This window comes from Triticum urartu, chromosome 6 (genome assembly GCF_003073215.2).
Source record: "Triticum urartu cultivar G1812 chromosome 6, Tu2.1, whole genome shotgun sequence".
NCBI classification, from domain to species: Eukaryota; Viridiplantae; Streptophyta; class Magnoliopsida; order Poales; family Poaceae; genus Triticum; species Triticum urartu.
Genome location: NC_053027.1, coordinates 89,859,008 through 89,885,280, shown reverse-complemented (window position 1 = coordinate 89,885,280; position 26,273 = coordinate 89,859,008).

Genomic DNA, 26,273 nt, shown 5'->3' with positions numbered 1-26,273 from the left:
AGTTGGTCATTGACCGCATTGACCACGCCGCGCCGAGATCACCAAGGCGGTGAACGAAGGCGAGGCCTTGGAAGGGGATGACGCGGAGCCAGGGAGGACGCGACAGTGGATGCCCACGCGGAGAGGAGTACGAGGGTTCACTTGTTCGGCTGCGGTGTGAGGCTGCCATAGCCGCAGAATAACAGGGGGTGTGGGTAAGTCGAGGGATGGCTTGGCCAGTGGTGGGAGTAGTAGGGGGCGTTGAGGCCTCCACGGCATCGCAGCCGGCCATGGGAGGTAGGAGCACGAGGCACGATTGGCGCTGGTTTGGGCGGCTGGAGTAAGAAGACCAGAGGTTGAAGAAGCACTATGGCCGTTGGATGGACATCGTACGGTCAATGGAGCTAGAATCGTGCATATTGACTAAGTTGACAAAGCCCTCCGTCTCCGTCAACTTAGTAGGCCCACAAGTCAGCCTCCCACTATACTGGGTCCCAGCTAGCAGGGGGAGTATTCATTTTTTTATGCGTAATAAGGAGGCACTTCCTTGCGTGCGAAGATATAGCTGGTGGGTCCGAGCTGTCAGCGGCGGTAATGTTTTTTCATGAAATACAGAGGCCCTTTCAGTGGGTCCCAGATGTCAGGTGGAGGAACCATTATTTTGCGCGTAATAAGGAGGCATTTCCTTGTGTGCGGCCATGGACCCAGCTGTCAGCCTCTCCACGCACAATCCACTTCAGATGCATGTCGGTCGTTGACCACGTTGACTAGGCCGCGCCGAGAGCACCAGGGCGGTGGACGATGGCGAGGCCTAGGAAGGGAACGACACGGAGCCAGGGAAGACTCGGCAGTTGTTTCCCACGCGAAGGGGAGTACGACTGTATGAGGGTTTATTGGTTCGTTTGCCGTCACCGGAGAATAACAGCAGGTGTGGGTGAGTAGAGGGATGGCTAGGCCATCGATGGGAGTACAGTAGGGCGGTGAGGCCTGCGCGGCAGCACAGCCGGCCGCGGGGAGGAGGGAGCAGGCAGTCCCGCTGGCGCTTGTTTGAGCGGCTGGAGTAGGAAGAGCAGAGATTGAAGAAGCACGACGGCCGTTGGATGGACATCCAACAGTCACTGCTTGTGCATCAACCTTTTTTTAGGAAAGCCTCAAATCTGTGGAAAACAGCATACAGCCCATTTGCCATTATTTCTAATAATTTACATCCCATTTGCTAATTCTTAAGGTTTTTTGGAGCCCATATTCTTTTTGTTAGCATTACAGCCCATATTGTGGCCACGGTTAAAAAATTATACGAAATTTTGCATATTCCAGTGCAGTCCAAACTCTTTTTAATCCTGAAAGTTCGAGTCATGTTCAAACTAATTTCTGATTTTAAAAATAAATAAATATATCAATATAAAATCCAACAAATTGTCCATGCATAAAAATCAATGCAATTCAAAATCTCGAAATGAAAAAAAGAAATTTGAAACTAATTGCCGGTTTGATGTGTTTTAAAAATGTACAACCCATTTCTCATTACCGATAGGCCATTTTCTCGGCCAGCCGAATGAAGCTCTCCTCGTCTTGAAAGATTTGCAGCCCAACAGGCCTGACAAAGCGACTTACTTGGCAAATCACAAAAAAAACTGGGTTGTGGCCGTGGACCCAGCTGCGGCCATGGACCCAGCTATCAGCCTCTTCACGTATAGTATTCTTCCGATGGAAGTCGGTCATTGACCACATTGACCACGCTGCGCCGAGAGCACCAAGGCGGTGGACGACGGCGAGGCCTAGGAAGGGGACGACGCGGAGCCAGGGAAGACGCGGCAGTGGATGCCCACGCGGAGAGGAGTACGAGGGTTCACTGGTTCGGCTGCGGCATGAGGCTTCCGTTGCCGCAGAATAATAGAGGGTGTGGGTGAGTAGAGGGATGCCCTGGCCAGCAGTGGGAGTATGAAAGGATCGAGAAGAGGTGTCTAGAGGGGGGGGTGATTAGACACTAAGTGCTAAAAGTTGAAGTTTTTAATTTTCTTAAGTTGAAGTGGAGTTTAGGCACAAGTTTAACAAACACAATACATATCAAGCAAGCATGCAAAGAGTATATGAGCAGCGGAAAGTAAAGCATGCAACTTGCAAGAATGTAAAGACATGGGATTGGAGTGTGCAAACGCAATTTGGAGACACGGAGATTTTTGAGACGTGGTTCCGATAGGTGGTGCTATCGTACATCCACGTTGATGGAGACTTCAACCCATGAAGGGTAATGGCTGCGCGAGTCCACGAAGGGCTCCACCCACGAAGGGTCCACGAAGAAGCAACCTTGTCTATCCCACCATGGCTGTCGCCCACGAAGGACTTGCCTCACTAGCGGTAGATCTTCACGAAGTAGGCGATCTCCTTGCCCTTAAAAACTCCTTGGTTCAACTCCACAATCTTGTCGGAGGCTCCCAAGTGACACCAAGCCAATCTAGGAGACACCACTCTCCAAGAAGTAACAAATGATGTGTTGATGATGAACTCCTTGCTCTTGTGCTTCAAATTATAGTCTCCCCAACACTCAACGCTCTCTCACAGGATATGGATTTGGTGGAAAGAGGATTTGAGTGGAAAGCAACTTGGGGAAGGCTAGAGATCAAGATTCATATGGTAAGAATGGAATATCTTGGCCTCAACACAAGTGTAGGTGGCTCTCTCTCTCAGAAAAAGGTAACTTGGAAGTGTAGGTTTGTCCTGATGGCTCTCTCCATGAATGAAGAGATGGTGGAGGGGTATATATAGCCTCCACATGTCTAACCGTTACACACAACTTGCCAATCTCGGTGGGACCGAATTGATAAACTCGGTCGGACCGATTCAGCAAAGCTAGTGACAATTAGGGTTTTCGGTGGGACTGACTGGATCAACTCGGTCGGACCGATGTGCTAGGGTTAGGGTAAATCCAAAACTCGGTTTGACCGATTACTCAAGCTTGGTGGGACCGATTTGGGTAATAAGCGAAACAGAGAGTTGGCCATGCAAACTCGGTGGGGCCGATTGCATATCTCGGTGGGACCAAAAATATTGCAACAGGTAACAGAGAGTTTGCAAGCCCATCTCGGTGAGACCGAGATCCCATCAGTGAGACCAAACTGATTAGGGTTTCTGGCAGTGGCTATGTCAACTGAACTCGGTGGCTCCGGATAGAAAGAATCGGTGGGGCCGAGTTGGATATTTGGTGTGGGACATATTTGGAAGTGAGAAAGTGGTTGAGGGCTTTGGAGCATATCACTAAGCACTTTGAGCAAGCAAGCCATTAAGCAACACCTCATCCCTCCTTGATAGTATTGGCTTTTCCTATAGACTCAATGTGATATTGGATCACTAAAATAGAAAATGTAGAGTCTTGAGCTTGGAGCTTGAGCCAAGCCTTTGTCCTTAGCATTTTGAAGGGGTTCCACATCCTCTAGTCCATGCCACTTCATTGTTGAACTTATCTGAAACATACTAGGTAAAAGTGTTAGTCCAACAAGAGATATGTTGTCATTAATTACCAAAACCACTTAGGGAGCACTTGTGCTTTCAATCTCCACCTTTTTGGTAATTGATGACAAGATACATCAATGATTTAGATAAAGATATAGAGAATGGTAAGTAAAGCTTTGGAAAGACATGTAACTTGCATGGGCTCCCCCCTACATGTATGCAATCATGTGAATATGGAATATAGAGGCATGTGAATGCATAAACATGACAGAGTAAGCAATGTGTTACATGTATCTTGGCTATATGCATCAGAGCAAATGATGTGAATATGAGAAATGTACCTTCATGCTCATGAATCCTTCTTGCAAACAGTATGTACATCAGCAAGAATTTCTCATACACATGATTGTGATGCATATACTTACCTTGTGGTCTTGAGTTGGCTTAGGATGGGATGAACCTGCGTAAACAAGGTTAGATAACATAGATACACCTACTGGCCAGAGCAAACAAGAGAAACCACAAGAGTACCAAGACTGGGATGACATGTAGAGTGAGTACTAAGTACCACATTGAATATAGAGATGTCCCCAAAGGTAAAGATGTGCAATAAATTCAAGGATTTCCTTCCCTTAGATGTCTTGCTCCCCCTGAATCTTAGCATGGGATACTGGGAGAAGATAGGGATCAGAGCAAAGTCAGAGCTCAAAGAAATCTTAGTCAAAGGAAATAAACAGAGCTAATGCAAACGAGCAAATATGAACATGTCTTTCCCCTCTAGAAGACATGTAACTTCTCTCCTCTTGAACACCAAGCATCTGGGGTCCTTGATGATTACTATTTCTTCCCTTGAGTATTCTCTCCCCCTATAGATATGATTAAGCTTGAGTATTCTATAGTCTCACCTAAATAGCTTGGCGTAATCATGGTCATAGCTGTTTCCTGTCTGATGGTTTCCGCCACAAGTCACACAACAAGGCAGCAAGTTTAATAGGATGTTGGTCGAGGACAAGATTCATTGAGTGGAGCTGGATCAAAAAGAATGCAGAAACAAGTGGCAAGATGTCTTTCCTGTAGTGAAATCGGTGACACCAAGTTGTATGGTTCGGTTGTACCGAGAGGATTCGGTTGGACCGAAAGCATCAGATCGGTGAGACCGAGTTCATCGTAGAGAAAACACTTGTCACCTTAGCTCACTAGACAAGTAAGATCTCACAAGGATTTGCAAGGAATTAACTGAAAGATTTGCAATGAATTGGATGCAAGGAATGCAGAACAAAAAACAAAAGAGAAGAAACTAAAAAGAAGTCTAGATGAAGTTGGAAACAAATATGCATGAGACAAATGCAAGAGCACAAAAAGAACACAAGAGAGCTTCATCTAGAAATGGTCGGCGACAAAGTCACCTGTGTTAGAGTATATTGACTTATGAGTCAAGTGAGATCACTTGATCTTAGGTCATACTCATCGTTTAAGCTCAAAATGGGGTTACCAGTTTTCGTTTAAGCTTTTTTTATGTATTCACATCTTGTAGAGTTGCTTTGACTCATGACTTGGAGTAAAGCTTCTTTAAGATGGAATAACAAACCTTGGGTGGTGCTGTTGATCATGATCATGTAGTTGAACTTGTGTGGGTTGCTCAAGGTTGATGTAGCTCATCAAGAGTTGGGAGCACCACTTGGAGTTTGAGTTCATCTACCTACATGGGCTAGTTTTTGCAAGGAAGAGCACTTGTATCCAAAATGACAATCATGAAACTCAACATAAATTTTTTCCAAGGATATGTTTAAATGGTTGCGTGCTTCCTTGTCTTCATCCATTGTTGTGTAGAGACTTGGTGATATAGAAATTGCTCAAGATGTGAGTGAGTTGCAATCTCATAGATTTAGATTCAGCCAAGTACCTACACGGGTTAGATAACATGCAAGGTGCAAAAATATCCAAGACATAAGATGGTCAATCATAAGAGAAATATCAAGGATTAGTCATCGGCTCATGCCTTGCATGTATCAAATGGAGTTCTTACTCCAAGTTTGAAGCATCAATGATGTTCAATTCACCTCTTAACCTGCAAAACACTTTCTCATCAAGTGGTTTCGTGAATATATCAGCTAACTGCTTTTCAGTGCGAACATGCTTATGATTAATGTCCCCTTTGGCAACATGATCTCAAATGAAATGATGACAAACTTCAATATGCTTAGTTCAAGAATGTTGCACGAGATTGTGAGCAATCTTAATGGCACTTTCATTGTCACAAAGTAATGGAACATGTTTCACAGATACCCCATAATCTTTAAGAGTTTGGGTCATCCAAAGTAATTGAGCTCAACATGATCCAGCGGCAATGTATTCTGCTTCGGCGGTGGATAAGGATACCGAGTTTTTTTCTTGGAAGACCAAGACACAAGAGATCTACCAAGAAATTGACAATTGCCCGATGTGGACTTCCTATCAACCTTGTCACCGGCATAGTCCGAGTCAGAGTAGCCAACAAGATCAAAGGAGGCCCTCTTTGGATACCAAATGCCAAAATTTGGTGTATGGATTAAGTATATCACTATCCTTTTCACGGCCTTAAGATGACATTCTTTAGGAGCGTCTTGATATCGTGCACACATGCACACACTTAGCATAATATCGGGGCGTGAAGCACATAGATATAACAATGAACCAATCATAGAGCGATAAACCTTTTGATCAACCGGTTCACTATCTTTGGTTAAATCAAGATGTCCACTAGTAGGCATGGGTGTAGTCATACCTTTGCATTCTTGCATATTGAACTTCTTGAATAAGTCCTTGTGTACTTCGTTTGAGAGACAAAGGTACCTTCCTTAGTTTGCTTGATTTGCAAACCAAGAAAGAATTTGAGTTCACTCATCATTGACATCTCAAACTTCTCCGACATTAGCTTTCCAAACTTTTCACTAAAATGAGGGTTAGTTGATCCAAATATAATATCATCGACATAAATTTGGCACACAAATAGTTCTCCATTAACCCTTTTAGTAAAAAGAGTAGAATCTATTTTTCCAATTTCAAAGCCTTTTCAATAAGGAATTTGGTCAAGCATTTATACCATGCTCTAGGAGCTTGTTTAAGACCATAAAGAGCTTTGTGAAGTTTGTAAACATGATTAGGTTTCTTAGGATTGACAAATCCAGGAGGTTGCTTAACATAAACTTCCTCCTCTATTTCACCATTTAGAAAAGCACTTTTAATGTCCATTTGGTACAAGGTGATATCATGATGATTAGCATAGGCAAGTAAGATGCGAATGGACTCAAGTCTAGCAACGGGGGCATATGTCTGACCATAGTCCATACCTTCGACTTGAGTGTAGCCTTGGGAGACGAGACGTGCTTTGTTGTGAACTACTTGTCCATCTTCATCTTGCTTGTTGCGAAACACCCATTTGGTACCGATGATGTTGTGGTTGTTGTCGGGCTTCTCAACTAATGTCCAAACTTGATTTCTCTCAAAGTTGTGTAGCTCTTCATGCATGGCATTTATCCAATCTGGATATTCCAAAGCTTCTTCAACCTTCATAGGTTCAATGCTAGAGATAAATGAATAGTGTTCACAAAAGTTAGCTAAACGAGTTTTTGAGCGAGTGATTCTCCCGGTTTGGATATCATTGTAGATTTGCTTGACGGGATGGTCTTTAGCAATTCTTGCTCGAACTCGTGAATGCTTTTGATTGGATCTAGGTTGAACATCTTCTTCATCTTGTTCTTTTTCTTGGCCTTCTTCATTGTTGACGTTGTCGTTCTCTTGTCATGGTGGAGAAGGAGGTTGTTGGCGTTCATCTTGGTGCACTTCCTCGTTTTCTTCATTTTGGCGTGTCCCACTTATGGATGCTTCCATATCAACTCTTGGTTCACCTTGTCGTGAGGTAGAAGCTTCCACTTGGATGGACGAGGTACTCTCCTTCACCTCCGTTGGACGAATCTTACCAATAGACAAGTCTTGGATTGCTTCCGAAGGGTCTTTGTCTCCTACATCAATTGGCAATTGCTCTACTTGAGAGCCATTAGATTCATCAAACTTCACATCTACCGTCTCTTCAACCTTTCGGGTGAAATTGTTGTAGACACGGTATGTGTGAGAGTTTGAGCCATAACAAAGTAGGAAACCTTCATGAGACTTAGGAGCAAATTTAGAACGACGATGCTTATCAAGAATGTAGCACTTTGAGCCGAATACTCGAAAGTATCCAACTTGTGGTTTGTTACGGGTGAGGAGTTCGTATGCCGTCTTGCCGAGTAGCTTGTGAAGATACAAGCGATTTATTGCATGACAAGCTGTCTCAACCGCTTCTGCCCAAAAGTGCTTTGGCGTTTTGTACTCATCAAGCATCGTTCTCGCCATTTCGATGAGTGTCCGGTTCTTCCTTTCAACAACTCCATTTTGTTGAGGTGTGTACGTAGCCGAGAACTCATGTGAAATCCCTTCTTCATCAAGAAAGGTGTCCACATTTGCGTTCTTGAACTCTGTTCCGTTGTTGCCGTGAACCTTCTTGATTTTCACTTCAGATTGATTTTGGGCCTTCCTAGCGAAGTTTTTGAAGATCTTTTGGACTATAACTAGACCCACGTAAATCTGGAAAAATCATCAACTATAACTAGACCAAAAGAATTTCCACCGAGACTTTTGTAAGCGTTAGGACCAAAAAGATCCATGTTAAGTAGCTCGAGTGGTCTCCTTGTAGTCATGATGTTCTTCACGGGATGCCTTCCTCCAACCTGTTTACCTGCTTGACAGGCACTGCAAAGTCTATCCTTATCAAATATGACATCATTAACGCCAAAGATATGATTTTCTTTAATAAGCTTGTCAAGGTTTCGCATACCAACATGACCTAATCGTCTATGCCATAACCAACCTTTAGAGGATTTACCAATTAAGAAAGTTTTAGATTGAGCCTTTTTAGTGAAATCAACAATGTAAAGATCACCTCTGCGTATACCGGTAAAGACTATTTTATGATTATCTCTACGAAACACTTGGCAATCTACTTTAGTGAATAGAACATTGAAACTGAAATCGGCAAGTCTAGATACTGAAAGTAAATTGTATCCAAGAGATTCAACAAGCATGACATTTTGTATGGAGCTATCATGTGATATGGCCACCTTACCTAGGCCAACCACCTTACCCTCTGAGTTATCACCAAAGGTGACATACTTTCGAGGGCCATCGTTTTCAGCATGCTCACGGAACATATCTTTATCTCCGGTAATATGATCAGTACATCCACTATCAAGGACCCATTCCTTTCCTCCGGCCATGTAGCCGTGAAGATTTTCCATAAGACCAAAATGTCTCATCGCATCATCAAGATCATAGTTACTATCATCATCCTCATCATAGTATCCATGTTCAACATCATCTTATGATTGATCAAGTCCTAGAGAGGGTAATTCATTAGATAAATGATCATTTCTATGGTCATCTTTGTGAATTCTAATAGCTTTGGAAATGATATTGCTAATGATTCCAACATCTCCTTTGGCACTCGTAAGATTTGTAAGCTCAAATAAGCGGTCACCAAATTTGGGATCATTGGAATTCATCTTAATCAAGGCAATGGGCTTATGGAGAATTTCATCTAGATCTTTCAAGGAATAATTTGGAAAGAGTTCCTCAAGAAATTTCCATATGGTGTAGGCACACTTAAGAGTAGGCAAACATCCAATCAAGTTTCTAGGCAAGCCTCTAGTGATAAGATTAACAGTTCTAAGATTGCAAATCATGTCAATTGTCTCATCAAGGGTAGGGTGCATGGGATCAACATGAGGTGCACAAGGGCTAGCAATATACTTGCTCAAATGATATTCATTGAAAATCTCAAGCATTTCATTTTTCCACTCATAAAAATATTCTCCATCAAGAATAGGCACTCTACGTCTAAGACTCCCCAAAGTAGACTCATCCATCTTCCTGCAATGGTGTTTTAAACCAAGGCAATGGAGACCAAAGCTGTCATACCAATTGAAAGGATCGAGAAGAGGTGTCTAGAGGGGGGATGATTAGACACTAAGTGCTAAAAGTTGCAGTTTTTAATTTTCTTAAGTTGAAGTGGAGTTTAGGCACAAGTTTAAAAAACACAATACATATCAAGCAAGCATGCAAAGAGTATATGAGCAGCGGAAAGTAAAGCATGCAACTTGCAAGAATGTAAAGACATGGGATTGGAGTGTGCAAACGCAATTTGGAGACACGGAGATTTTTGAGACGTGGTTCCGATAGGTGGTGCCATCGTACATCCACGTTGATGGATACTTCAACCCACGAAGGGTAATGGCTGCGCGAGTCCATGGAGGGCTCCACCCACGAAGGGTCCATGAAGAAGCAACCTTGTCTATCCCACCATGGCCGTCTCCCACGAAGGACTTGCCTCACTAGCGGTAGATCTTCATGAAGTAGGCGATCTCCTTGCCCTTACAAACTCCTTGGTTCAACTCCACAATCTTGTCGGAGGCTCCCAAGTGAGACCTAGCCAATGTAGGAGACACCACTCTCCAAGAAGTAACAAATGGTGTGTTGATGATGAACTCCTTGCTCTTGTGCTTCAAATGATAGTCTCCCCAACACTCAACTCTCTCTCACAGGATATGGATTTGGTGGAAAGAGGATTTGAGTGGAAAGCAACTTGGGGAAGGCTAGAGATCAAGATTCATATGGTAAGAATGGAATATCTTGGCCTCAACACAAGTGTAGGTGGTTCTCTCTCAGAAAAAGGTAAGTTGGAAGTGTAGGTTTGTTCTGATGGCTCTCTCCACGAATGAAGAGGTGGTGGATGGGTATATATAGCCTCCACACAAAATCTAACCATTACGCACAACTTGCCAATCTCGGTGGGACCGAATTGATAAACTCGGTCGGACCGATTCAGCAAAGCTAGTGACCGTTAGGGTTTTCGGTGGGGCCGACTAGATCAACTCGGTCGGACCGATGTGCTAGGGTTAGGGTAAATCCAAAACTCAGTTTGACCGATTACTCAAGCTCGGTGGGACCGATTTGGGTGTAAGCGAAACAGAGAGTTGGCCAAGCAAACTCGGTTGGCCGATTGCATATCTCGGTGGGACCGAAAATATTGCAACAGGTAACAGAGAATTTGCAAGCCCATCTCGGTGAGACCGAGATCCCATCGGTGAGACCGAACTGATTAGGGTTTCTGGCAGTGGCTATGTCAACTGAACTCGGTGGCTCCGGATAGAAAGAATCAGTGGGGCTGAGTTGGATATTTGGTGTGGGACATATTTGGAAGTGAGAAAGTGGTTGAGGGCTTTGGAGCATATCACTAAGCACTTTGAGAAAGCAAGCCATTAAGCAACACCTCATCCCTCCTTGATAATATTGGCTTTTCCTATAGACTCAATGTGATCTTGGATCACTAAAATAGAAAATGTAGAGTCCTGAGCTTGGAGCTTGATCCAATCTTTTGTCCTTAGAAATTTGAAGGGGTTCCACATCCTCTAGTCCATGCCACTTCATTGTTGAACTTATCTGAAACATACTAGGTAAAAGTGTTAGTCCATTAAGAGATATGTTGTCATTAATTACCAAAACCACTTAGGGAGCACTTGTACTTTCAGAGTAGTAGGGGGCGGTGAGGCCTCCGCAGCATCGCAGCCGGCCACGCGAGGCAGGAGCATGCGGCACGACCGGCGTTGCTTTAGGAGGCTGGAGCAAGAAGACCAAAGGTTGAAGAAGCACTATGGCCGTTGGATGGACATCGTACGGTCACTGGAGCTAGAATCATTCATATTGACTAAGTTGATAAAGCCCTCCATCCCAATCAACTTAGTAGGCCCACAAATCAGCCACCCACTATGGTGGGTCCCAGCTAGTAGGGGGTATTCATTTTTTTGTGCGTAATAAGGAGGCACTTCCTTGTGTGCGAAGATATAGCTGGTGGGTCCGACCTGTCGGTGGGGGGAACATTTTTTTCGCGAAATACAGAAGCCTTTCCCACGTACAGTCCACGTATAGTGCGTAATAAGGAGGAACTTTCCTTTCATGCGACCATGGACCTCGTGGGTCCTAGCCGTCAGGCTCTCCCTGTACAGTCCTCTTTTGATGAATCTCGTATGTTGACCACGCCACGCCAAGCGCACCGAGGCGGTGGACGACGGCGAGGCCCCAGACTGGAACGACCCGGAGATGGGGAAGACGCGGCAGTGGAGTCGCAGACGAAGAGGAGTGGGAAAATTGACTGGTTCGGGTGCGGGGTGGTCCTACACTCGACAGAGAATAACAGGAGGTGCGGAGTGGAGGGATGGCCTGGCCATCGGCAGGGTAGCATTTCGCTGAGGAGCGCAAAACAACGCCGCTGGACGCTGGAGGCTGGAGTAGGCAGTCCCGGCAGCGCTGGGGGAAGAATACGAGAGATTGAAGAAGAATGCCGGCCGTTGGATGTAAATCCAACGCCTTCCTAGGATTCAACCTACTGGCCCACATGTCAGCCAGTCCATTTGTTTTTTAATCCATTTGGTGGGCTGGGTGAAACAATGATGTAGCATCTATGCAGCCTGTTTATATATATGGTAGAATTTAAAGCCCATTTGCATTTTCCTCGAAATCCGTGGACTTGCTGGGCTGGGTGAAAATATCATGTTGGGCTAGATGGAGAAATGTTATAAAAACATAAACACATGATTGCACGTCTATTACTGCATTGGTCAATAAAATCTTTACAAGCTTATGTATGCAATCACTAGGAGTTAACTTGCCAACTTATATATAAACAATTATTATTATTATTTAGTAAGAACTTTCAACTTACGAAATAAAATATCATTTAAATCTGATGAGTTAATAGTACGTGGGGTATTATTATTTTTTAGGCTAGACGTGGGACAGTTGAGTTGGTTCTAGGGAAAAGTATTGGGAGAAAACTCAGTTTACGTCGAAAAAGAAAGTGGGAGAAAATTCAGATATAGGATTAATGAAAACAAAAAATAAAGGAAGTGGGAAGGTCTATAAAATGGTTAGACGAATGACAGGTTTAACGGAAACTTATGTCTTTTATAATATATATATATATATGTAATAAAATAAGATATAAATATAGGTTCAGTTTTGCATTCTTAATGAAAAATAGAACTGAGTTGTGCGTCGTCTTGAAAAAACAAACATAACTTGGCTGCTGATGTTATAGACAAGCTAGGTTGGGAGGCCTAGAGGCCGCTTGATACCTGTTGGATCCAAAAAATGTTGAAACATGTCATGGGCTGCCCATGTTAAACAACAAAACCTAGGCCATGGACTTGGTGGGCCCGGGACTGTCAGCCTCTCGACAAACAGTTGTCTCCCGATTCCTCTTGTTTTGCTGACCATGTTGGGAACGACAGACGGCGTCGCCGCGGCTAGAGCACCAAGGCGGAGGACGACGTCCCGCACACATACCTGGGCGAGGGCGATCCGCTGGTCCCTGTCAGGAGACAATGGATGGGCACAAGGTCTAGTCCTGCAACCTTGTGCTTTCTCGTCTTGTAGGTACAGCTTGAACTCGGCGAGGCAAAGCTTCACCGAGTCCGGATCGTTGGTGTACATCACATTCAACTTGGTGCAGCCATAGGACTGAACGGCAAACTCAAAGGGGAATTCCTTGCTGAAGTCCATATCCAGCAGGCTCACCCCTCGGATCGCTGATGGAGTCTTTTCAAGTGAACGAGTGTGTAGGCGGTGGCAGCAGTTTGTTTCTCAGCTCTTGGGGAACTAGATTCAATAGTAAACTGAGTGCGTACAGACGACAACAGTTACTACCCCTCCCTCGTCCATTGCATGCCCGACAGAAGATGCACCCTCGGTGCATTCAAATGCCTCCATTAAGAAACCTACTCCGGCCACACGTCGGTTCACGAGCGGGTGTGTATTGGTACTGTAATAACAAGAGTTAGTGGTCACTATACTTAAATTTAATTAGTTTTAATAGAAATTTATACTTAAAATAATCAATGCATTGGCTCGTTCCATCAGTGCCACAGGATCAACATGCACAACAATTAGAATTATTATTCTCAGGACGCACACGATCAACACATTTGTCGCACTTTCACAAAGATAATACTACCAAGTTTGAACTGTTTGTTATGGTTGTTGTCCTCTGCATCATCATTTCGTGTTTCCTAGCTTGCAAGATTCAGAACCAACAAATAAGATCCAAATAATAAGTACAACAAAGAAGCCTACACAACTCATTGATTCCCAGCTTGCAAGATTCAGAACCAAAAAAAAGATCCAAATAATAAGTACAACAAAGATGCCTACACATCTCATTGATTCCCAGCTTGCAAGATTCAGAACCAACAAATAAGATTCAAATAATAAGTACAACAAAGCTTGCAAGATTTAGAACCAACCCATTAGAGCCTTTTGATAAAGTGAATATCGGGATTAAATCCATCTTGGCTAGCCATGTCATACAATCGAAGAACTTGGCGAATGCTCTTGACCGTCACAACATCTGCAGTTGAGTATTCCTGTTTGCACAACACAAACAAGAAGAGCATCATTTCACTTTAATAGTGGCCTCCTTGAACTCAACCTGCAGCTCCACTTGGATGAGGCCTACCTCGAGTTCCATGATTCAATTCATGTGCCTTTTTCTGCAGTTCACCTGAAATGAAGCAAAGATTGCATCATTCAGCTAGCCAGAAGTACTTGCGCTCGTGAGTTGGCAGTTTCTTCTTTAGTAGTTGCACTAAAATTGAGGAACATTAAGATTGGCTGTCCGGCTCATGTAAGGTGTAACTATAATTTTTTTATCCTTTTGTGCAGTCCATTGTGGTGACAGTGACGGCTCATCTTGCAAAGGCTAATAAAATGTTACATGAGATTACCAGCAGAACTTGACAGAGATTTTGGAAACACCAATCACCATTTTGTGTAGTTCCACCAAAATTGAGAGATGTTGCCCACGTGACATTTTAGTTGAACTGCACAAGACACTCAGTCCAAAAAAAGTGTTTTGTGCAGTTCACCAAAAGGTCACAATAGCAACAAGGTGAAATGGATATCCCTATCTGCACAAAAAGATAGAAATTAAACAGTTGCTGGTCAATAAGAATATACGAAACATATATGAAATGAAAAGAAGCATCTTCATTATGTTCATGGCAATCATTAAAACGTCAGCAATGCTTCATGTTACCAGAAAAATTATGATCAATAATGAGATTCCTCAAATATGGGATTACTTTAATGGTGGCATTGCTCGTTTACCAGATACTGTAAATCAACATCAGCTAAAGAGTTGGTTTAAGGGCATGGGTCTGTGGGGACACCAGGACACTCAGCAGCATAAAGGAGCAACTTACTTATCATACTGGGGAAAACAGCAGGAGTGCCATTTGTAACACAATTTAATTGCATCTTATCACTGGAGGCATTAGATTAACAATAACACTGGTTAGACATGTCTCTAAGGTAACAGTGTGATTGCTTCATTTTACATGCGCCCTTACATTAACAAAAGCAAAAGGTTGGTATAAGGACATGCGACAGCGGAGCGGTGATGGTGGCGAAGCAGCAGGCGTCGGCGCAAACAGCGGGAGGCGACGGCGGAGAACGTCGCTGGTGCGGCGGAAACGAGGAGGCGGCGGCGCGTGGAGCCACGGGCGGCGCGGATCCGGGTTCCCGCAGGCTCGGGCGGCACCGGCGGGCCCGGTTGGCGCGGAACAGGTGGCGCGATGCCACCGGCCAGGAGTTGCGGCTCCGCTGAGGTGGCGGTGCGCGATTGGTTGGAGCGACGTGGCCGGGCGCATCGGACATGTCCAACCGGTGGGAGTTTTGTCCGGCGGCGCGGAGAGGACGTTTGATCTAGGGTTTGCCCGAGAATTTCGGAGGGGGAGGTGTTTTTATAGGTAGGAGGAGGTAGGAGAGTCCAAATGGAGTGCGGTTTTCGGTCACACGATCGTGATCGAACGGCCAAGAGGATGGAGGGGTTTTGGATGGGTTATTGGGCCACTTTGAAGGGCTGTTGGGCTGGAACACACATGAGGCCTTTACGGTTCCTCGTTTAACCGTTGGAGTATCAAATGAACTCCAAATGGCAAGAAACTTGACATGCGGTCTACCGGTGGTGTACCAAGGCCGCTTGGCAAATCCCGGTCCATTCTGAGAAAGTTTAACACCCGCACACTAAAAGAGACAAAAGGGGGCGCCGGAGGACGTAGGAGTATCGGATTGCAAAACGGACAACGGGGAAAATGCTCGGAAGCATGAGACGAACACGTATGCAAATGCGATGCACATGATGACATGATATGAAATGCATGACATGAACAAAATGCAAAATAAAGACAAGAACCCAACCACGAATCTCACAACACCTCTCGGGAAAAGGCAAGAGTGGGAGTTACAAATGTGGAAAGTTGTATCCGGGGCGTTACAACACTCCAGCACTATGAAAGGATCTCGGCCTGAGATCTAGGATGGCACCGGAGGGAAAAGGAAGAGGAAGATAAGAGGTAAAACAAAGTTGCTTCTTTTACAAACGAGTGAAACCAAAGAACCTTGAGAGGTTGAACAACTTCGAGAAAAGAATACAACGGAGATGAAAAAAGTTGAAAACACTCCGTTAGAAAAGAGGAACAAGGAAGAACAAATCCGGACAACACTCCGGTTGAAAAGAGATGTAAGACTTGATAAGATGAAAAGAACTTGAATAGAGGACACAACACTCCGGTTAAATGGATAAGCATGAAAAAAAACACGATCCTCACAATTCGAGATGATGAGTGAAGAGAGCAACATCACAATGCTTCCGGAAGAAATGAAAGAATGAAATGGAACGAATGGAGGGAAACAAGATCTTGGGAGAGCACGCTTACAATAAATACTAGAATGGAGTTGTTGGATTATCAACAACGAAAGGATAAGCTTGATGTGGGCTTATGGAAGACATCTCAAAATTATGAGGTGAAATTCTGCCATTAACGAAAACAATGGATTTGAATTGATATGAACAAGGAGACGAGAAACTATTTCACCGGGAGGATAGATGAATTACTTGGGTCATTTATTAAGCACCATAAATAGCAACAATCCTTAGAGAAAGATTTAGGTGAAATATAACCCAAGATAACTCCAAAGAAGAGATTGATGGATTTAAAATACCTCATTCTTGATAACTTGTGACTCATGAAAACACGAAGCGAAATTATCAAGAATGACATAACAACACCTCAAAAGATAAGGTAGAAAGAATTGCACTTAGGAATGCAAGATGAAGAATGCTTGAACTCGTCAAAACAAGACATGTCTTGAGCACCATGTTTATTTGAGAGTATAGCTTGGCGTATCTTAACTTCGAAAGAGATCTTGAAGAACAATTGAAGAATGAAAAGAATCCTTGATGAGCTACCATGTAGAAAAACTCTCGAATAACTCCGGATGGATAAAAAAGAAGGTCACAAGGAAAGGAAGCATGAAAAAGAATAAGATGAATCCTTGCATTGGTTAAATGGACCTTTGAGATGATGAGAGCTTGGAACTCCGGGAAAAGAAAGATGAACAAATGAAACCGAGAATTTTTTTGATGAACCTCCGGAATAAGGATTTGAATATACTCGATGAAACAAGAATAAGAATTACATTATGCCGATCCTTCATCAATTAAATTGATGACACACAATGGATTTGGCATACTAGTTATTCTTGTTGAAAGATTCAGGAGAGATATAGCGTGACCTTGATATGATCTTCAACGAATCACCGGTGGGATTTGGAAACAATGAATGAACTGATACAAAAACAACGAAATATAATTTTTGAATGGACCACCGTAAGAATTGAAAAACGAACGAAGAAAAGATAAAGAAACACCGGGAAGAATTATGAAATGAACGAATATACTTGAGAGAATTTAGATGCAAGTGAACGAATAGATCCCGAGCTGATTAGAGAATACTTGAATGATTCACCAGTAAGATTTGGAGAACGCGAGCTGAAAGCTGAAATGAATACTTCTGAGATGATGGGCTCCGGAGGATCAAACTGAAAAGACTCCTAAATTTCTCCGGATGGGTGAAAAAAATTCTCACAATCGAAAACAATTATGAGAGGATGGCATAAGGGTAGCACCATGAATCTTGAAGAGAATGGAGCAAGATATGGAGAAAAACTCTTCTTCGGTCTTCAAATGTTGAGAATGACGACGAGAAGCACCACCATGAATTGTTGAGATACTCCGGGATGACAAATTTAAAGGTTGAGCCAATGGTGATAAGAATTTGACAGATCTTGGAGAAAGACATTTGACTGATGACAAAACATTCTTACGTCAAACTTTGAAAGATTTGAGAATAGCTCTGGTAAAATTAGAAGAGTCAGGTAAGATCCTGGGAAAAGACCTGTGAGTTTGGGCCGACTCAAGAGAAAACACCATTGAAATGGTTGCTCGAAAGAGAGATTGCATCGGTTAAATTAAATGGCTTGAATGAGATAACAACCACGGAATAAGTTGATCGAATGCGGAGTGGAAACATGAATCTTCGAGATATCTTCAGCACTCCGGAACAACTGAATAACGAGAAGTGAAAAATTAAGAGGTACAATGGCATGGGAAAGCATTTGAAACGAGTTAAGGGATATGATCAACACCAAAAGTTTGAATTGAATCCACCTGAGGAGAAAGGGAACGAAGAATGATGAACTTGAAGCTCCGTTAGAATCTTCATAAGAAACACCGGGTAAAACATTGAAAGAAAAGACTGAAGGGATTTCTCACAAATAAAAGGATATATGATTAAGAGATCTGAATCCTTGAAGAAAAAGGGTGGGAGGCAGGAAAACAAAGGAAACTTGGAGACGGATGAAACAAACAACATTGAGAAGACTTGAGTTGATCTTGCGGATGTTGAGATGATCGGATCCACTTGAAGAGAGACACACCGGTTCAAAAGAAATTGAGATGGCAAACTCGAAGATCAAGAAGGATTTGTATTCACATAGGAATATGAGAACACCACTTAGGAAAAGGCATGGAATCAACACTTGACATTGAAGCAACTCGAATACCACAACAAAAATAAAACAAGGATTGGCTTGCAGAATAAGCCGGAAACATACATATGATAGATCCCATATCGTATCATGTGTCTGTCGGAAAGATATTCTAGGAGCTACTTAAATTCCCACTTATCAACTCCCGAAACTTTCTGGTTATGCAATCAGGTGTTGGGGATACAGGGGAAGCATAATATCTCACCCAAAACTAACAATACCTACATCCAGCTGTATCCATCCTTCAACACATAACCAAGAAAGCTTCGAAAATTGTTTACCTCAACCTTCAAAAAGCATCCGTTATACGTATTATGGCAATACTCCCGAACTCCCGCCCCAGTACTGGGTGGCATCAAGGTTATCTCACCAACAACTGCATAAAGGAGATTTTCGATGTCGGTGAACTCAGGTATTCCAGAACTGCAACGATAAAATTGTGACGACAACACCTCAGAGCTCAACTCCCCGGGACACTGCCACAACCCCTAAATGTCAGGAGGCACCAAGAACAATGTTCTCGTCACAAAACCATCGGAATGATTCCAAGATACACGCGTGATCCTAATTTTTTTTGTGAAATTTGAGGAGAGAAGAGTCAAAACTCTACGTCAGGAGGCCTCACCAGAGCGACGAAGGGACTGAGGAGTAAAAGGAATCCTACTCTCCGATATATATAATCCTATAAGACTCAAAACATTTTTCTAGGCTCAACAATGCCAACGATTCGATCAAGCAGGGGGCTCCTATGTCGGGGAAGGCTCTGATTACCAACTTATATATAACACCCACGATGCGGCTATATCTCCCACGTGTCAGAGCACGACTTAGAGGCATAACCGCATAGTAGGCATGTCGCAAGAGGGGTAATATTTACACATCCCATGTACTAAATATGAAAGGGATAAAGAGTTGGCTTACAATCGCCACTTCACACAATACATAAATATAGCATTACATCATCCAGAATACAATCAAGGTCCGACTACGGAACCTAATAAAGAAAGACAACCTCAATGCTAGATCCCCGATCGCCCCAACTGGGCTCCACTACTGATCAACTGGGAACAGAACAGCACAACGAACAAGATCTTCATCGAGCTCCCACTCGAGTTGGGTTGCCTCACCTGCACTTGTATCATCGGCACCTGCATCTGGTTTGGAAGTAATCTATGAGTCACGGGGACTCAGCAATCTCACACCCTTGCGATCAAAACTATTTAAGCTTATGGGTAGGAAAAGGTAGTGAGGTGGATCTGCAGCAAGCACTAGCATGTATGGTGGCTAACTTACGCAAAAGAGAGCGAGAAGAGAAGCAAAGCACGGTCGAGAAGCTATAAAGATCAGGAAGTGATCCTGAAACTACTTACGTCCAAGCATAACACCAAAACCGTGTTCTCTTCCCGGACTCCGCCGAAAAGATACCATCACGGCTACACACATGGTTGATTCATTTTAATTAAGTTAAATTTCAAGTTTTCTACAACCGGACATTAACAAATTCCCATCTGCCCATAACCGCGGGCACGGCTTTCGAAAGATCAAAACCCTGCAGGGGTGTCCCAACTTAGCCCATCACAAGCTCTCATGGTCAACGAAGGATATTCCTTCTCCCAGGAAGACCCGATCAGACTCGGAATTCCGGTTACAAGACATTTCGACAATGGTAAAACAAGACCAGCAAAGCCGCCCGATGTGCCGACAAATCCCGATAGGAGCTGCACATATCTCGTTCTCAGAGCACACCGGATGAACACTACGTACAACTAAAACCAACCCTTAAGTTTTCCCGAGGTGGCGCTGCAAGTGGCTCTGTTTTGGACCAAAACTCAGAGGAGCACTGGCCCGGGGGTTTAAGATAAAGATGACCCTTGAGTTTGTAGAACCCAAGGGAAAAAGGCTTAGGTTGCAAATGGTAAAACCAAGGTTGGGCCTTGCTGGAGGAGTTTTATTCAAGGTGAACTATCAAGGGGTTCCCATTATAACCCAACCGCGTAAGGAACGCAAAATCAAGGAACATAACACCGGTATGACGGAAACTAGGGCGGCAAGAGTGGCACAAAACACCAGGCATAAGGCCGAGCCTTCCACCCTTTACCAAGTATATAGATGCATTAAAGTAAACAAGATATAATAATGATATCCCAACAATATCCATGTTCCAACATGGAACAAACTTCATCTTCACCTACAACTAGCAACGCTATAAGAGGGGCTGAGCAAAGCGGTAACATAGCCAAACAACGGTTTGCTAGGAAAGGTGGGTTAGAGGCTTGACATGGCAATATGGGAGGCATGATATAGCAAGTGGTAGGTATCGCGGCATAGCAATAGAGCGAGCAACTAGCAAGCAAAGATAGAAGTAATTTCGAGGGTATGGTCATCTTGCCTGCAAATGTTTCTGAATTGACGAAAGCTTGATCGTCATAAGCGTACTCAACGGGTTCCTCGATCACGAACTCGTCTCCCAGCTCTACCCAAGACAAGGCATGATATGCGGGATGTGATATGCAATGCATATGCGTGATCTGGAAGGAAAAGATTCAACTAGGCCTCAACTTGGCAAACCAAGAGTGCCGCTAGAAAGATGAGTTGATTTCAGTCGAAATCGATATAAAGATCACCGGAAACGGATGCACGGTTTGCAAATGGCAAGCAAAACAATAATGACACAAATCTTCGATTAACAGCACGATGCCATCTAGAATGCAGCAAGAAACTAAGCTACTGCACTCCAACATAGCAACAAAGCACATGGCAGGGATATACTAAAAATGCTTCACAAAAGATGAACACTGAGCTACGGCTAAATCACACACGAGAAGGTTCAAACAAGCATGGCAAAAGTGCAAAAGATATCAACATCACAGACTTAGTGAAAATACGAACATGTCAAGAATTAACATCAGGAAGCAATGTTTAGAGCAAGCTAACAACATGCTATTGGAACAGGACATAGCAAACAAAGGCATGGCATGAATCTACTCAAAGCATATAACAAAAGTCCCTTACTGACCATAAGCCCAAAAGGATTAGAAGATATGATGGCACCCATGTAAACATAGTAAGTTTCGCTAACAGATTCAGACTTAGCAGAAAACTGGACATGGCAATAACAGAATTATGAAGGCATGTTTGCGAGCTCGATTCACTCAACACAAGGCATTGCATGACAAGCTAAGCATACTACCAGCAAGAAGACATGTTCAAGAAACTAACCATGGCAAGAACAATCTCATAGCATGCATGGATCAACTACAACAACCTTGGCAAAATTGATTAACACATAAACAATCCGCCAGGAACATTTTATAGCAAAATTAGAGCAAGATTGAGGCATGCTAGGCTACTCCATAAATGCAAACAGGGATATGGATGGATATAGAATAACCATATGCCCAAATCATCCTTAGTGAACATACTCAAAAGAAGCATGGATCTCATTGTAGCAACATGAATACATGGCATTAAAATAACAGCAGGGAACTGACTTTGTGAAATTCAAAGTCCCTGAAATCAGCAATATCACGAGAGCTACTTTGCATGCTTGTGATAGTCACCACAAAGATTACAAAAATACATGGCATACACCCCTGTAAATATGGCATGACATATCCCAAAACACATGTAGAGCTCATGACCATATGCAACACACAATAAATGTAGCAAAAATGACAAATGCTCATACTCTGCTAAGAAACAGGAACTAACATTCTATAGCACTCTTGCACCCATGATTTGGGCATCAAGATGGACTCAAACAAGCATGGAACAATGAAACAAAATTAAGAGCACATCATGATGAACATTTTGATATATCATGCGCATGCAACGGAGCTACGGTCATGGAGTTATGATGCGATGAACATGGCCTGTAAATATCACAGATCTGGGACTTAGAGAAAAATCAACCTCAGGAAAAGTCAACTCGGGACGGAGATATCCGGGACGCGGGGATGCCGTTTGCTTCATCTCCCGGTGGATCTGATCCACTCCAGCCCGGATCTCGCCTGAGAAGTGGCCGGAGTTCTCGGAGCTCGCCGGAGTTGATGGAGGAGGCCGGAGACGAGGAGGAGGCCGGAGGAGGGAGCTGCGTGTGGCCAGAGGAGCTCGACCTAGCGGCGCGGCGGCGGATCCCCGGCGAGGTCCGAACTCCGGTGATGTCCGGAGGCCACGAACGACGGGGCAGCGCAGGAGCTCCCGGAGGAAGGCGGCGCGGGGCGGCGACCATGGCGCGGGAGGCGGCGCGGCGCGAGCGGAGCGGCGATGGCGGCGGAGCAGCAGGCATCGGCGCACACGGCGGGAGGCGGCGGCAGAGAACATCGTCGGTGCGGCAGTAATGAGGAGGCGGAGGAGCGGATCCGGGCTCCCGCGGGCTCGGGCGGCGGCGGCGGATGGGCCCGGCGGGCCGCGACGGCGGGGACAGCAGGCGCGGAACAGGTGGCGCGATGCCACTGGCCAGGAGCTGCGGCTCTGCTGAGGTGGCGGCGCATGATTGGTCAGAGCGACGTGGCCGGGTGCGTCGTACATGTCCGGCCGGTGGGAGTTTTGTCCGGCAGCGTGGAGAGGACGTTTGATCTAGGGTTTGCCCTAGAATTTCGGAGGGGAAGGTGTTTTTATAGGTAGGAGGAGGTAGGAGAGTCCAAATGGAGTGGGGTTTTCGGCCACGTGATCGTCATCGAACGGCCGAGAGGATGGATGGGTTTTGGATGGGTTATTGGGCCACTTTGAAGGGGTGTTTGGCTGGAACACACACACACGAGGCCTTTATGGTTCCTCGGTTAACCATTGCAGTGTCAAACGAACTCCGAATGGCACGAAACATGACAGGCGGTCTACCGGTGGTGTACCAAGGCCGCTTGGCAAATCTCAGTCCATTCCGAGAAAGTTTAACACCCGCACATGAAAATAGACAAAAGGGGGCGCCGGAGGACGTAGGAGTATCGGATTGCAAAACGGACAACGGGGAAAATGCTCGGAAGCATGAGACAAACACGTATGCAAATGCGATGCACCTGATGACATGATATGAAATGCATGACATGAACAAAATGCAAAGCAAATACAAGAACCCAACCACGAATCTCACAACACATCTCTGGAAAAGGCAAGAGTCGGAGTTACAAATGTGGAAAGTTGTATCCGGGGCGTTACAACACTCCACCACTACGAAAGGATCTCGGCCTAAGATCTAGGATGGCACCGGAGGGAAAAGGAAGAGGAAGATAAGAGGTAAAAGAAAGTTGCTTCTTTGACAAATGAGTGAAACCAAAGAGCCTTGAGAGGTTGAAGAAATTCGGGAAAACAATACAACAGAGATGAACAAAGTTGAAAACACTCCGTTAGAAAAGAGGAACAAGGAAGAACAAATTCAGACAGCACTCCGGTTGAAAAGAGATGTAAGACTTGATAAGATGAAAAGAACTCGAGTAGATGACACAACACTCCGGTTAAATGGATAAGCATGAAAAAACACGATCCTCACAATTCGAGATGATGAGTGAAGAGAGCAACATCACAATGCTTCCAGAAGAAATGAAAGAATGAAATGGAATGAACAGAGGGAAACAAGATCTTGGGAGAGCACGCTTACAACAAATACTAGAATGGAGTTGTTGGATTATCAACAACGAAAGGATAAGATTGATGTGGGCTTATGGAAGACATCTCAAAATTATGAGGTGAAATTCCGCCACTAACGGAAACAATGGATTTGAATTGATATGAACAAGGAGACGAGAAACTATTTCACCGGCAGGATAGATGAATTACTTGGGTCATTTATTAAGCACCATAAATAGAAACAATCCTTAGGGAAAGCTTTAGGTGAAATATAACCCAAGATAACTACAACGAAGAGATTGATGGATTTAAAATACCTCATTCTTGATAACTTGTGAATCATGAAAACACGAAGGGAAATTATCAAGAATGGCATAACACCACCTCAAAAGATAAGGTAGAAATAATTGCACTTCGGAATGCAACATGAAGAATGCTTGAACTCCTCAAAACAAGACATGTGTTGAGCACCATGTTTATTTGAGAGTATAGCTTGGCGTATCATAACTTCGAAAGAGATCTTGAAGAAAAATTGAAGAATGAAAAGAATCCTTGACGAACCACCATGTAGAAAAACTCGAATAACTCCGGATGGATAAAAAAGAAGGTCGCAAGGAAAGGAAGCTTGAAAAAGAATAAGATGAATCCTTGCATTGATTAGATGGATCTTCGAGATGATGAGAGCTTGGAACTCCGGGAAAAGAAAGATGAACAAATGAAACCAAGAATTTTTTTGATGAACCTCCGGAATAAGGAGTTGAATATACTCGATGAAACAAGAATAAGAATTACATTATGCTGATCCTTCATCAATTAAATTGATAACACACAATGGATTTGGCATACTACTTATTCTTGTTGAAAGATTCAGGAGAGATATAGCGTAAACTTGAGATGATCTTCAACGAACCACCGGTGGGATTTGGAAACAATGAATGAACTGATACAAAAACAACGAAATATAATTTTTGAATGGACCACCGTAAGAATTGAAAAACAAACGAAGAAAAGATAAAGAAACACCGGGAAGAATTATGAAATGAACGAAGATACTTGACAGAATTTAGATGCAAGTGAACGAATAGATCCCGAGCTGATTAGAGAATACTTGAATGATGCACCGGTAAGATTTGGAGAACGCGAGCTGAAAGCTGAAATGAATACTTCTGAGATGATGGGCTCCGGAGGATCAAACTAAAAAGACTCCTAAATTGCTCCGGATGGGTGAAAAAAATTCTCACAATCGAAAACAATTATGAGAGGATGGCATAAGGCTAGCACCATGAATCTTGAAGAGAATGGAGCAAGATATGGAGAAAAACTCTTCTTCGGTCTTCAAATGTTGAGAATGACGACGAGAAGCACCACCATGAATTGTTGAGATACTTCGGGATGACGAATTTAAAGGTTGAGCCAACGGTGATAAGAATTTGATAGATCTTGGAGAAAGACATTTGACTGATGACAAAACATTCTTATGTCAAACTTTGAAAGATTTGAGAATAGCTCCGGTAAAATTAGAAGAGTCAGGTAAGATCCTGGGAAAAGACCTGTGAGTTTGGGCCCACTCAAGAGAAAACACCATTGAAATGGTTGCTCGAAAGAGAGATTTCATCGGTTGAATTAAATGGCTTGAATGAGATAACAGCCACGGAATAAGTTGATCAAATGCGGAGTGGAAACATGAATCTTCGAAATATCTTCAGCACTCCGGAACAATTGAATAACGAGAAGTGAAAAATTAACAGGTGCAATGGTATGAGGAGTTTTATTCAAGGCGAACTTTCAAGGGGTTCCCATTATAACCCAACCGCGTAAGGAACACAAAATGAAGGAACATAACACCGGTATGACGGAAACTAGGGCGGCAAGAGTGGAACAAAACACTAGGCATAAGGCCGAGCCTTCCACCCTTTACCAAGTATATAGATGCATTAAAGTAAACAAGATATAATAATGATATCCCAACAATATCCATGTTCCAACATGGAACAAACTTCATCTTCACCTGCAACTAGCAATGCTATAAGAGGGGCTGACCAAAGCGATAACATAGCCAAACAACGGTTTGCTAGGAAAGTTGGGTTGGAGGCTTGACATGGCAATATGGGAGGCATGATATAGCAAGTGGTAGGTATCGCGGCATAGCAATAGAGCGAGCAACTAGCAAGCAAAGATAGAAGTGATTTCAAGGGTATGGTCATCTTGCCTGCAAATGTCTCCAAATTGACGAAAGCTTGATCCTCGTAAGCGTACTCAACGGG